This window comes from Narcine bancroftii, chromosome 3 (genome assembly GCF_036971445.1).
Source record: "Narcine bancroftii isolate sNarBan1 chromosome 3, sNarBan1.hap1, whole genome shotgun sequence".
Taxonomy (NCBI): Eukaryota; Metazoa; Chordata; class Chondrichthyes; order Torpediniformes; family Narcinidae; genus Narcine; species Narcine bancroftii.
The window spans coordinates 220,276,892-220,287,770 of NC_091471.1; the positions used below are offsets into that span (position 1 = coordinate 220,276,892).

Consider the following 10,879-nt stretch of genomic DNA (forward strand, 5'->3'; position numbering starts at 1 on the left):
ACAGGAACTCATCCTTGTTAAGTTCACATATATTGTGCAGTGCACAGCAGGCAAACACAATATCTGGAACAAAAGCAGTAGATATGTCAAGATGCTTGGACAGGCACCTCCAGCGGCCTTTTAGACGACCAAAGGCATGTTCCACCACAATCTTTGCAGAACTCAGCGCTTTGTTAAATCTTCACCAGTCTGGATCCAGAACTCGGTGCTGCGTTCTGAGGGTGTACACCACATCAGCCACAAGATGTGCTGGGTCTTCCACTCCTTTGACATCTTGGGACATGTGTGGTCACAACAATGCAGATATGTAGTTAGTTCACCAACCTGCCCATTGACATTAGAAGCGTGAACAACGTCAGCACAAGGAGCTTTGAAGGGTGCACACTCACCATGTGAGAAGAGTATCCGGCCTGGTCCTCTGCCTTTCTGTACAGGGGAGAGTTGGCAAGCACTCGTGCATTGTGCATGCAGGCATGCCAACCCACAACCACACCTGTGAAGCTGTAACATGGAAAACAGAGTGTAAAGTGAGGTGACAAACACCCATGGCTTAAACTTACTGATAAATATTGTGGTCAACAACTGCTTGCAGAACAACTAAGTGCCACCTTTTGCAATTGTAGTAGACAGCAACGTCCACAAGGGGGGCAATAATGGGAATATGTGACCCATCAATGCACCAACACACATTGGGTAGCTCCTTTCTGCAATTGTCTACCGGAAACATGTTACACTTTGCAGGGAGATGAAATGCTCCAGTCACCTGCCGCACCACCATGCACACCATGCTGACATCTATACCAAAGATGCTACTGATAGATCGATACTCACACGGGGTGGCATACCAGCAGAGGGCCACAAATTTGGTGAGGACATTACTCCAAAACTCAGCCCCCTGGGACCTGTTTATCCTCCAGAGAGACCGATTTGCTATCACAGCTAATTGGCTGACAAGCAGCATTCGACTTCATCTGCGGCGCCTATGCTCTGCACGCCTTTCCACCTCTAATTGCTGCCTTATTCTCCACAACCTCTGCAGGAACCATTTCCTGATCTCAATTATACGATTTTCAGATCTCAAGGAGGTGAGAAGAGCTTCAATAACATTAATGGCCTGACCAAGGATTTGGCGTATCTCAGCCTGAACACTGGCACAGGCTGATAACATAATAAGTATTTCTCTTGCCTGCTCCGGGTCCACCATTATCCTGCGCTCTTCTGCTTCGATGTGCTTCAATTGACGTCACGTCAGCAGGTGGAGCTACGGCTCCAGTCGACCAGCTCCAAGGCGCTTCTGGTTGAATAGGCCCTTTCAGGTGGAGCAGGCAACGCTGCAGCAGCCTTTTAGGTGAGTTTGCAGGTTAAGATCCACTCCTGCCGCCGCCCTCAAGGTGGAGGGTCCACCTAAAAGGGCCCTTAGAAAAATAGGAGTGCAGAACAGGTTGAATCAGAGGTGTTGGCTTGTGACAGGATTGTGGAAGTTATGGATCATAAGATTGTCAAACAACATCTTGTGAGGGTTACCTTAAAGAGACCATAGTTCATGTGCGTCTATCTAACTCAAACATTTTGGAAAACCTAGACGAAAAGTTATGCCATCTTATGCCACAAGAACAAAGGCAGTGGAAACATTTGCTTTTGAAATATGCCGATTTGTTTCCTGATGTCCCAAAAAGGATGTCAATACTTTCTCATAATGTGGATGTGGGATAAACAAATCCTATAAAACTACACCCCTATCGAATTAACATTGAAAAAAGTAGAATAATGGATAAGGAGGTGGAATACATGATGGAGAGTGATATTTTTAGACCTTCAAATTCAAATTTAAAATTCAAAGTTAGTAATTACTTTCACTGTGGACGAATATTTACTCTAGGGTAACATTCCTTTTTTTAATAACTATTTATTGAACAAAAATTAAAGTACAGATGTGGAATAAAGTATGACAGTAATACAAATTTTTCTCCCTATATATCCCACTCCTCCCTCCCATTCCCTCCCTCTCAACCTCCCCCTTCTAATCTACACCCAAAAGGAATAATAATAATAAATAGAGCTAAAATACATATTTATCAGTAATTTGATTCTGAGGATGGTGCCAATCCCATCTAACAACAGCTTTGCCTGGTGCTGCTTTCTGGTGCAACGGGGGATTCTTGGAGCAGGATATTATACCAACAGGAGAAGGGTTAGGTAGATAAACCTCCTGGCTGGGTTCTCCACATTCAGGTGGCCACCCGACAGCTGCATAGGAGTACAATAGGCGGCTTTACAGTCGGGTATTGTGGCCACCTTAAAGTGGCTATTCATAGGTGCTTTCGGGTGGCCAGAATACTTGAAGGTAAAGCTGCCTAAAATACTCGAATGCAGCTGTCAGGTGGCCACCTGAAAGTGGAGGTATATTCTCTAGCTCAGAGCGCTCCCCCTAGGTACCTGAAAGCAAAAAGGCAAAGCAGCTAGCAGCTTTCAGGTGCCTAGCAGCAGGTGGACTGTTGACAGTCAATTGGAGACCCACTGACAGCCACCCTCCCCGCTGGTGACACCTACCCTCCCCACTGCCGAAACCTACCCTTCCCGCTGCCTGACAGTCCCCTGGTGTGGGACTATGGGGCTGGAGTGGCTGGCACAGGACTACGGGGCCGGCTGTTCCAGCCCCGTAGTCCTGTGCTGGGGGGCTGTCAGGCAGCGGGGAGGTGAGCTGTCAGACAGCTGCCCCTGCTCAGACTCAGGAGCCGGCGTTTTCTCCGCGGCCTCTCTCCCCACTTCGGATCTTTCAGGAGGCAGAACATCGCCTTTAGCGCTGCCACCTGAACGTCCCTTCGAAGACACCCACAGCCACCCCGGTGCCGCATTCTCCAGGCAATTCCACCTGAAAGCAGCTTGAGAAAAGGCTGGACAGAAGAGGAGCCTGCTGAAAAGGCTCCCTCTTTTTCAAGACTGGGCAGAGTTCTGATATGGTAGCCGGAGTGTACTCTCTGTGGAAATCAGGAGTGGCAGCTAGTCTTCCCAGTGTGGCGAAGAGGAGAAGAACACTGTGAGAACAACCTGGAAAGAAGACAAGTTTCTCCTGGAAGACACTCTTGTATGGGGTGTCCAACAAGCAACAACCATCTCTCTGTAACCCTCCACAACTTTCCTGCCTGGTATTCGAAGTGAAGCACTGACGTTTGCTTGAATTTAATGACTGTTTGATTCTGTAACAGGATTGAAGATTACTGGAAACTGTAGCCTTGGAAACGTGGACAGTGTTAGATTGGCCCCTAAAAAGGACTTTCTTGAAAACACATTATACACACTTGAGCTAAGATTAGGTTGGGGGAGGGAGGAATTGTGTAAATAACTTAGTGTTGATCAGTGTTGATCTTGTTGTTCTATACTCAGAGAATTAAACTAATTTTGTTTAAGGAACTATTGCTTTGGTGTATTTCTATTGCTGCTGGTATATAGGGTTCACTGAGCTCATAACACTGCATGCTCCCTCTACCTGACTTCAGCCACACAAAAACATATTTTGGTGAGCATCAAGACAGATACGCCTGGCGCCACAACCAGGTGTCTTGCAGCAGTGCTGGAAAAATCGGTGGACTAGTGTCAACGGTCTACCTCCCCCTTTGTCCCGCTGGTCGTTAACAGCATTTATCAGGGAAGGTGAGAGTCAAGCCGGAATTGCCACATCAAGATCAGACTCCAGGTGGCAAGGTGGGGCACGTGATTGTAAAATGGCGGCAGACTTAGGCCAGAGGCTTTGTTTCCCAATGAAATCATGGAAACAATTCTCAGACCAGACTTTGTGCTGTGGTTGGCCTCACTCCATTTCATTTACATCATCAAGCTTACAGTGCCCTGGGAGGATGCAGTGGAGGAGGGCGATGAGCACAAGAAATTGAGGTACCCTGAGCTTGCAGCTGATGTGCAGCAACTTGGCTGGAGGGCAAGGGTCCGACTGGTTGAAGTAGGCTGCAGAGGATTTGTAGCCACATCGACATCAAGGCTACTCCAGGAGTTGGGAGTGTGAGAAAAGATACACCGACAAGCAGATAAGGATCTCTCCAGAGCTGCTGGATGAGGAGAAAAGATTCTATCTGGGCCCCCAAGTGAGTGAATGGCATCTAAGGGATGAGCCCAGGATGCCGGGATTCACTGCTGAACCCTCCGGAGGTGTCATGGGTCTATTAAGGAAACACTGAGGAAGGAGGGCATCCACTTGATAATCCAGAAGATGCCACCACTCAGTTGACTACCCTGCAGAGTCTAGGCAGCAACCCTCAGGAGTGAAATAAGGGATATGAATATCTAGTCCTACATAACACATCTGATTAGTTTTTTTTGGCATTTTATTTTGTTTAGTCACTTTGCATAAAATATTAAGCTTTATCATTCTGATTTAATGATTTAAATTAATATTTGTGTATTCTTTACTTTAAGTGCATTATTAATATTGTGAGGAAACTGATTATCTTTGTTTCTATCCTTGGCATTAGCTGTAGTTGCTGTGTTTTGTCTTATCTGGAACACATTCAAGGATTCATTATAATATTGGAGTCTTATCAGCACCAGATTTTGTGATGGGCAAATTAATTAGTAGCTTGCCATCAGTCTAATGGTCAATTTTCTGGCTTTGGGAGGAGGGTGAAGGCGTGGTGTTAACATTTCTTTGGAAGCTGTTTTGGCTTTGCAAAGCCACACCTGTTTTTGGTTATCTTATTTTCAATGCCGGTTCATTATAATTGGAATAGGTTCCTTATTTGCTACCTTCTTACTTTTAAAAAATAGTTAAAATGGATCAAATTATAAATTTACTTAGTTTTAATGTTAAAGCGTTAAATCACCCTGTGAAACTAAAGATTTTTGCTTATGTTAAAAAAAAAATTAAGGTCCCATTTATATATTTGCAAGAAACACATGTACGTAGCAATGACAACGCGTCTTTTTGGACAGTGGAATGGGGTGCATTTTCATTCTTCATTTCAGGGTAAATCCAAGGGATATTGATTTTTACAATTTCCTTTGTTCAACATAAGGTGTCAGATAAAAACAGTTGTTTTGTTATCGAGAGAGGAAAATCATATAATAAATTGATAGTGTTTGCTAATATTTATGCTCTAAATGTTGATGACTCTGGATTCTTTGATCATTTTTTTAAATCCTTGACATCTGAGCCTTTACTCATGGGCTATGGAGGAGACTTGAATTGCTGGTTAGATCCCATTTTGGGTGGCTCATCTTCTAAACCAGCCATTTTGGATAGATAGGCCTTATTCATTCAATCTTTTCTTACTAAAATGTGGTATTATTGATGTCTGGCATTTTTTCATCCAGAGGATAGAGAGTTTTTGTTTTTTCTCTTGTTCATCATTCATATTCGCAAGTCGATTATTTTTTTACTGACAGTCAAATAATCCCATTAATTCAATCTTGTGAATGTCAAAACATTGTCATTTCGGACAATTCTATCTTTTATATTTCCCTGGTCTTCCCCAAATAAACAGATAGTGGGCATTTTAATTCAACCTTACTGTCTGATAAAGATTTTATCTATTTAATAAAATACATGAGAGAAGCATTATCACGCTGGTTGGCCCTTTATGGTTGGTTGGTCGAATCAACTCTATTAAAATGAGTATATTACCTAAATTAATATACTTTTTTCAGACTTTGCCTCTGTTCATTGCTGTTTTTTCAAATTCCCTTGACTCAACCTTATCTTATATATGGAAGAACAAACACCGTTGCCTAAATAAAATCGACCTTCAAAAATTTTTAAAAAGAATGGTGGTTTAGCCCTACAAAACTTTAGGCAGTCATCATACAAAATCTTACGTTTTGGTCATATATTAACCGTGAAGACTGTCCAATATGGGTCTCTTTGGCATCTAATTTTGTTACAAAATTTTCTATTATTTCTTTTCTTGGATCCTCACTTCCCTTATCTTAATGGTAGTTAAACATTATTTAAGGATCTGGATACAGTTTAGAAAATATTTTGGTTATTGATATTTTCTCTATCTAGTCCTATTTTTTCTAATTATTTCTTTAAACCTTCCATGATTGATGTTGCTTTTAAAGAATGGGATAGATTGGGCATTAACTGTTTTAAATATCAACTTATTGAAGGAAGTCTTGCTTTTTTTGAACAACTATCACTTGAATATAGCTTACCAAATACACTTTTTTTTCCATTATTTACAGATTATAGATTTTTTCAATTTCAATTGGATACATTTCCTAAGAGCTTTGATAAGAATTTAATAGATGTAATTTTTAGTTTGAAATCTTTTTTCCCAATGGTTCAATATCTAACATTTATAACAGATTGTTGGGAATAAGAGGGGGTCCCTTTAGATAAAATTTAAAAACCCTGGGAACAGGACCTACAGCTGAAGAAATTTGGAATGTAATTTTTAAAATGGTTAATACCACTTCTTTAGGTGCCCGCCATTCTCTCTTACAATTTAAAGTAGTCCATAGGGCCCAGATGTCCAAAATCAAACAATCTAATTTTTATGTATTGTTTTTATGATAAATGCAACCATGGAGGTGCTTCATTAATTCGTGTATTTTGGACATGTCCAAGTCTTGGGAAATACTGGAAATAAGTATTTCACACATGTTCTGTACTTTTTAAAAAAATAGATTTTAAACTTAATCCTTCAATTGCCTTGTTTGATATTGTTGGAGGGAGAGGCATAACTTTATGGCATGTATTGTCTTTTATTTCTCATGGCATGGCTTAGAAGGAAGCCTACTCACGCTCAATAGCTATGTGACGTTACAACATGCTTAAATTTAGAGAGGATTCAATGCTCATTATCCGAGTTGAATTTAAATTTTCAAATCCTTTGGGGACCCTTTTTTACTTTCAAAATCTTTGATTTGGTTTTAATGCAGAAGTGTTGGCTAATAAGGTCATGTATTATTGCGACAGGAATTTTTTTTCTTTTTTTCTTTCCTTGGGTTTGGTAGTGGGATTAGATTTTCTTTTCACAAATAAAATATTATTTCATATAATTTGTTTGATTAAGAATGCAGGCTGCTGAGGATGAAATAGTATGATATATAGCAATAGTGAATTTTGCAGTTCTTTTATTTTTTTGACTTTTAATATATTTTCTTATGTACTCAGTTTTTTTTTGAAATGGAATTTCATTAAAAATATTGTAAAAGAAAACATGTTGTACCTGAGGGTCAGTCCTTCATGATGCGATGCCCCCGCCACCCAAAGAATTTCTCAGCACAAAATTTAATGCCTGGATTCCAGGAAGATCAAACCTGAGAGCAAAGCAAATTGCTGAAACACACTAAAAGCATTAATGCATGTTTAAAAAAAATTTCAACAGGCGTGTGTCATCAAACTCATCATGGCTGAACATGTTTGAATTCTTAGGTTGGTGTGGCATTTAATAAGGTCACATTTGATGAACAATCATTTTAGTTTCAAAGTATTGCAAAACTATCCACATTGTTTTCCCAGACTCTGACATATACGTTATGCAATTTCAGCAATTTTGATTCAGCTTTATTTTTGCAAAAAGGTAGATGAGATTTATTTTAACAAGGTGGTAAATTTTCAGAGTTCACTACCTCTTAAAGTTATACTTAGATGCTTAGTTCTGGAGGGTTGAGGTTGATAGAGGTTTGTGCAGTGAGAGAATACAAGGTGTGGGGATGAGGTGGACAGAGAGCTGAGATGCAGGATGTTTGCTAGAGGTCCTTACAGCTCTGGTCACTGGAGTTTAGTCCTTGTGATGTTTATTTTATTGTAATCAAGAAACTTGGGCTCTTTTATAAGAACTGTACTTTATTAGCTAGTACTCACAACCTCATGGAGGCATCAATTTTGAATCTATTCCGAGCTGCAACAACTCATGTCTGACTCCCTCTAGTGGTCAGGAACATTACTAGCACTCTATCATCACAGTCCTGACTTCCAGTACTGTCTGTGTGGAGTTTGCATGTTCCCTGTGAACAGATGGATCTCTACTACTTGCTTTGGTGGATTGGTTGGCTGATATTTTCTCATTTTGCAGACGTGCAGTAAGATATAAGGAGGTTTATGCGAATGTGGCAAGAATAAAATGGCCTTAATATTGATGGTACATATGCAAAAGTGCTGGAGAAACTCAGCAGGTCCCACAGTGTCCTTAGGAAGCAAAGTTATATAGCCAACGTTTTGGACCAGAGCCTTGCATCAAGGTACCTTGACCAAGATTAGATATCTTTGCCTATGAACGCCGTGGAACCTGCTGAACTTCTCCTGCACTTTTGAGTATTTATTAGAATCACAGCATCTGTAGACTTTCTTGTTTCGCTTAACGCTTGGTAGTTGATGCAGAGCCAGAGGGTTGGGCTCTTTTTCTCTTCTTTACGGTTTATCCATCTCATTGAATGACAAACTAGGCTGGAGGTTGAGTGCCCATTTTCATTGTTGATACACTTCAGCCACTGGTCCCAGACTGGCACAGCATAGAACCAAAGAGAAGATCTGTCAACTGCTGATCAATATACGTTGTGCTAAGGTTTTGTATTTTAAGTGAAAAACAAGCAACTTGGAGGAACTCAGTGGGGTTGATATTTATATCTTAAGTTTAACTATAGTTTCCTAACAAGTTTAGATCAGTTGCGCCTCGTACCTTTATAAACAGAATTTCTAAAATAGTGAAAATGCATGCTGGAAAGCAATAATTTTACCTTTCACCTATCTCTTAATGACAGCAAAGAATGTGGAAGTATCAATACTGTTTACTCTCTCTGAAAAGCACTCAGTTTCAATAATGTTTCCATCCAAAAAAAAATATACTTCATGACTCCAAAAAGACTAGTGGTCTTTTGTTGACTGAGGTCAACCCAAAAAAATAATAATTTTTTCTTGTCAAATTATTTTAAGAAGCATCTCCAATCCCTTGAGGCTGTAAATAACAGATTATAATCATGCTTTATGGAACTTACTGTAAACTCAGCTCCATTCTTCAGTAGTGCTCCTTTAAAAGTATCAAAAGTAATGTTTTTCTCAGCCAGACTGATGACAAATTCAGCTAGAAATTAAAAAAAAAACATTGGAAAAATACAGCATTTTGTATTGCACACAAATCACTAAAAGCTAATCAAATTTGCACCTGCATTTGAAGACAGAAAATAATTATATTTTATTGTGAATATACATTGGTTCTTCAGCATGATGCTGAACCAAGCCATGAAAGACCCCAACAATGAAGACGCTGTTTACATCCGGTACCGCACGGATGGCAGTCTCTTCAATCTGAGGCGCCTGCAAGCTCACACCAAGACACAAGAGAAACTTGTCCGTGAACTACTCTTTGCAGACGATGCCGCTTTAGTTGCCCATTCAGAGCCAGCTCTTCAGCGCTTGACGTCCTGCTTTGCGGAAACTGCCAAAATGTTTGGCCTGGAAGTCAGCCTGAAGAAAACTGAGGTCCTCCATCAGCCAGCTCCCCACCATGATTACCAGCCCCCCCACATCTCCATCGGGCACACAAAACTCAAAACGGTCAACCAGTTTACCTATCTCGGCTGCACCATTTCATCAGATGCAAGGATCGACAATGAGATAGACAACAGACTCGCCAAGGCAAATAGCGCCTTTGGAAGACTACACAAAAGAGTCTGGAAAAACAACCAACTGAAAAACCTCACAAAGATAAGCGTATACAGAGCCGTTGTCATACCCACACTCCTGTTCGGCTCCGAATCATGGGTCCTCTACCGGCACCACCTACGGCTCCTAGAACGCTTCCACCAGCGTTGTCTCCGCTCCATCCTCAACATCCATTGGAGCGCTTACATCCCTAACGTCGAAGTACTCGAGATGGCAGAGGTCGACAGCATCGAGTCCACGCTGCTGAAGATCCAGCTGCGCTGGATGGGTCACGTCTCCAGAATGGAGGACCATCGCCTTCCCAAGATCGTGTTATATGGCGAGCTCTCCACTGGCCACCGTGACAGAAGTGCACCAAAGAAAAGGTACAAGGACTGCCTAAAGAAATCTCTTGGTGCCTGCCACATTGACCACCGCCAGTGGGCTGATATCGCCTCAAACCGTGCATCTTGGCGCCTCACAGTTTGGCGGGCAGCAACCTCCTTTGAAGAAGACTGCAGAGCCTACCTCCCTGACAAAAGGCAAAGGAGGAAAAACCCAACACCCATCCCCAACCAACCAATTTTCCCCTGCAACCGCTGCAATCGTGTCTGCCTGTCCCGCATCGGACTTGTCAGCCACAAACGAGTCTGCAGCTGACGTGGACTTTTTACCCCCTCCATAAATCTTCGTCCGCGAAGCCAAGCCAAAGAATTGGGGCAAATGTAAGGGTTTAAGTTGATGGTCACTTTGGAGAATTTAGCTAAGTTCTGCAGTAGCATTTAATCTTGGTCTTATTCTGCAATTTCCTTCACGGCCCTAGTTAGTGGTAAACAAGCTGCTCTTTTCACAGTTATGCAAATAACTAGAACAAGACAGTCCTATCCATCACGCCTAACTTGCTTCTCTGGAATTTTACTTGGGCTAAACATGGGAGGGTTCGGCTACAGGACAGAGTGAGTAGAATGTAGCTCAGCACTGCTCTGATAGATGATGTGATTCAGCATTTTAGTGAGTGAGTAATTGGTACAGCAGGGGAAAGTGGGAGCATGCAGACATTTTATTTCGGATTCTATTAATGTATTGAGAGGCAAGAGTGGGCATCCTTAGACCCTCATGAAATGCACATCCTGAAACTTTTGGGAACTGTGAGATTGTTTGAGGTAACAACAGAGCAAACCTTTAGGTGCAATTTCTGATTTGCCAATTGTTAGGACAGTAACAGAGAGGGATTAAAACCTAATATTGGAATATACTGTCAAGCAGGCAGGGAAATCCCAGAAT

General features: G+C 41.5%; 1 long non-coding RNA gene across 1 annotated transcript; it reads right to left on the reverse strand.

Moving 5' to 3' along the window:
* Positions 1-1,194: 1,194 nt before the first annotated feature.
* On the reverse strand, positions 1,195-9,021 carry LOC138756383 (uncharacterized). The gene is made up of 3 exons (XR_011353035.1): positions 8,950-9,021; positions 7,182-7,272; positions 1,195-1,415 (listed from the first exon to the last, which is right to left on the reverse strand). It is a non-coding gene; the product is annotated as an uncharacterized lncRNA (long non-coding RNA).
* Positions 9,022-10,879: the final 1,858 nt, after the last annotated feature.